The sequence below is a fragment of the Rhinopithecus bieti genome, unplaced genomic scaffold (assembly GCF_001698545.2).
Source record: "Rhinopithecus bieti isolate Rb0 unplaced genomic scaffold, ASM169854v2 scaffold_33125, whole genome shotgun sequence".
Lineage (NCBI taxonomy): Eukaryota > Metazoa > Chordata > Mammalia > Primates > Cercopithecidae > Rhinopithecus > Rhinopithecus bieti.
Genome location: NW_016813965.1, coordinates 1 through 3,347, shown reverse-complemented (window position 1 = coordinate 3,347; position 3,347 = coordinate 1). Strand labels below are relative to the sequence as shown.

The 3,347-nt window shown below is 37.9% G+C and overlaps 1 long non-coding RNA gene across 1 annotated transcript; it reads right to left on the bottom strand.

Annotated features, from left to right (window-relative positions):
* Positions 1-831: 831 nt before the first annotated feature.
* Positions 832-2,761, bottom strand: LOC108513515 (uncharacterized). Its single transcript, XR_001880923.1, has 3 exons — positions 2,659-2,761; positions 1,736-1,862; positions 832-921 (listed from the first exon to the last, which is right to left on the bottom strand). It is a non-coding gene; the product is annotated as an uncharacterized LOC108513515 (long non-coding RNA).
* Positions 2,762-3,347: the final 586 nt, after the last annotated feature.

The window sequence follows — 3,347 nt, the reverse complement described above, 5'->3', positions numbered from 1 at the left end:
ATAAACTTTGAATTGTCAAAGCAATCATGAGGAAAAGAACAGAGCAGGAGGATATCATACTTATAATTTCAAACTATATTTCAAGACTATATATTAATAAAACAGAATGTAATGTGCAGAAAACGAACTCAAAAAATGCAACAGAAACTACTACTCTCACACATTTCAGACTTGACACAAAAGAGAACTTAAAAAAATAGTGTTAGTTTCTCAAAATCATGCAGATATTTGTGTCTCCTGAAAACATTGTAGAAGCAGCCAAATTGTGCAGTCTCTTACATGCTATGAAGAGGACTTTGGCTCTCACTCTGAATCTGAAAGAAGCTCACTGAAAGAAACGTAGAATCCTTATTTAAAAGCATAAGACAGAAGATGCCCCTTTGTGAGAACCAAATTAAACAAACAAAAAACCCCAGCTCCCCACGAACAATTTCCTTCGGAACACAGCTTTCCAAGTCACTTTGGGAAGGACTGACTTTCTCTTTGACTTTGGGACCTCTTATCTGTGTCGTCTGTTGTATTCATTTTCTTCTTCTTCTTCTTTTTTTTTTTCGATGGAGTCTTGCTCTGTCGCCCATAATGCAGCACAGTGGCATAATCTCGGCTCACTGCAACCTCCGCCTTCTGGGTTCAAGCGATTCTCCTGCATCAGCCTCCTGTGTAGCTGGGATTATAGGCGCATGACACTACGCTTGGCTAATTACTGTATTTTAGTAGAGACGTGGTTTCATCGTGTTGGTTAGACTGGTTTCAAACTACTGACCTTGTAATCCATCCACCTAGGAGTCCCAAACTGCTGGGATTACGAGCGCGAGCCACCGCACCCAGCCTGTTGTATTCATTTTCACTCCACCTATCTGGGGTTTGGCAATCATCTCATGTCTCTTCATAGTGAAAGGTTTTTTTCTTTGACAACAATACCTGTTTAATAAAATTAATACCATGAATCTTGCTCATATTCTCCAATTACAAGCTAGTAATGTGCTAAGCAGAGAGAATGTGATAAAATATTCTAGTAAATTAATACCAAAATACTAATTCATAATAGAAAGTTCTAAATATTTAGAAAATACTTTCACTTGGCCCGGCACGGTGGCTCACACCTGTAATCCCAGCAATTTGGGAGGCCCAGGCAGGCGGATCACAAGATCAGGAGATTCAGACCATCCTGGCTAATATGGCGAAACCCCGTCTCTACTAAAAGTACAAAAAATTAGCCAGGTGTGGTGGTGGGCACCTGTAGTCCCAGCTACTCGGAAGGCTGAGGCAGGAGAATGGCGTGAATGCGTGAGGCAGAGCTTGCAGTGAGCGGAGATCGCGCCATTACACTCCAGCCTGGGCTACAGAGCGAGACTCCGCCTCAAAAAAAAAAAAAAAAAAAGAAAACTTTCACTTTTTAGGTTTCTTAATTTTACTACCTGGTACTACTGAATCAATAATTGGTGATGGCAATTAGATTTTCAGGTGGGGGAAGCAATATTTTATGCCAGTAAATTTTTGGAATTACCACCAATTTAGAGTGAAGAATACACTCAGCTGAGGAATGTTTACAGTTTGGATTAAGATGAAACATCTTGAAGAAATGGTCTTCTAAATGAAAGAATCCTGAAGATTTTCTGGAAAAAGGGCATCTGAAACTTTTATGCAAAGAATAAAGTACTAAAAAGCATTCCACAAAAAAGAGAAATAAAACTTTTAGAGTATACTATGAATTATGTATTAAAGTTATACTCACAAAGGAAGACCAAGTTTCTGTAGTTCTGAAACTTCACATCCCTATATAAATTCTACTGTGCAGTGTCCAGGCAATGCCACTCCTCCAGAGAGAATTCTATGGCCACATCTCTAAATTGCAATGGTCTCTGGAAAACACACACACACACACACACACATTTTCACCAAGTGGCCATGGGTGGAATTTTTAATTTGACTTAAGGTGAAATGAGAGAGTAAAGACAATTGGTTCTGACTTATAGGACTGACTAAAATCAACCAATAAATTTTCAACACAGAAATATTCTCTAATGTATTCTCTAACTCTGAGAAAAAACAGCTGCGTAAGATAGACAACATCAGTTCATATGTGATATTTTTCTAGATAACAAAGTATAAAAGTAAAGGCATGAACATGAACATGTACATTTTGAGTGCTATATTTACATCATATGGAATGAGTTCTGAATATTTTTCAGATGGAAAAGGCATATTGAATTAGAAGGCATCTCTCAAATTTTAATATGTACAAAAAGCTGAAGACCTTCTTATGCAGGTTTTTTTTTCCCCAGAAGATCTGGAATGAAGTCTGATTTATTTATTTATTTTTAATTTTTTTGAGATGGAGTTTCATGCTTGTTGCCCAGGCTGGAGTGCAATGGTGCAATCTTGGCTCACCGCAACCTCCACCTCCCAGGTTCAAGCAGTTCTCTTGCCTCAACTTCCTGAGTAGCTGGGATTGCAGGAATGCACTACCATACTTGGCTAATTTTTTTTTTTTTTTTTTTTTGTATTTTTAGTAGAGATGGGGTTTCTCCATTTTTGTCAGGCTGGTCTCAAACTCCTGACCTCAGGTGATCCGCCCACCTCGGCCTCCGAAAGTGCTGGGATTATAGGTGTGGACCACCACGCCCGGCCAATTTCTTGAACTTCTAACAAGCTCACCAGTAATGCCAGTGTTTTTGGCCCAAGAAGGACATGTTGTCAAACATCCAGGAAGTGGAAGCGCCAATATTTTTCCCACTTTTTGTAGCCTGCAAACAGTTAAGAGTCTTCATTTTCCAAAGAAAAATATGTAGAAAAAAATAAGAAAAAAGGATAGTTACCAGATTGAATGTGATGGTTTATGCACGTCAGCTGCATAAACATACTTAATAATACAGAGAAAAATAACTCTATAGTGAAAAAAATCAGAGAGCTATTTCACCAATTGAGTCATTATTAATTTCACTAGGACAAATTTTTATTATGTGCTAATGCACACAGACGAACACAGCATCACTGTTGAAATATTCCTCCCGAAAAAAGTAAATTATAGTCTGAATTTATGCAAACTTCAAAACACAGATAACTCCTATGTTCTGTAATTTTTAGTAGTAATTTTAAGTAGGCTTCATTTAGCACCCTAGAGAGCAGGTATCTCCTAATAATTTTTTTCAGAATTTCTGGGTAATAAATGCCATAATGCCATCCCATTTAAATAAGCATTTTTTTTTTTTTTTTTTTTTTTTTTTTTTTTTTTTTTGAGATGGAGTTTCTCTCTTGTCACCCAGGCTGGAGTGCAATGGTATAATCTTGGCTCTCCACAACCTCCGCCTCCCAGGTTCAATTGATTCTCCTGCCTCAGCCTCTCA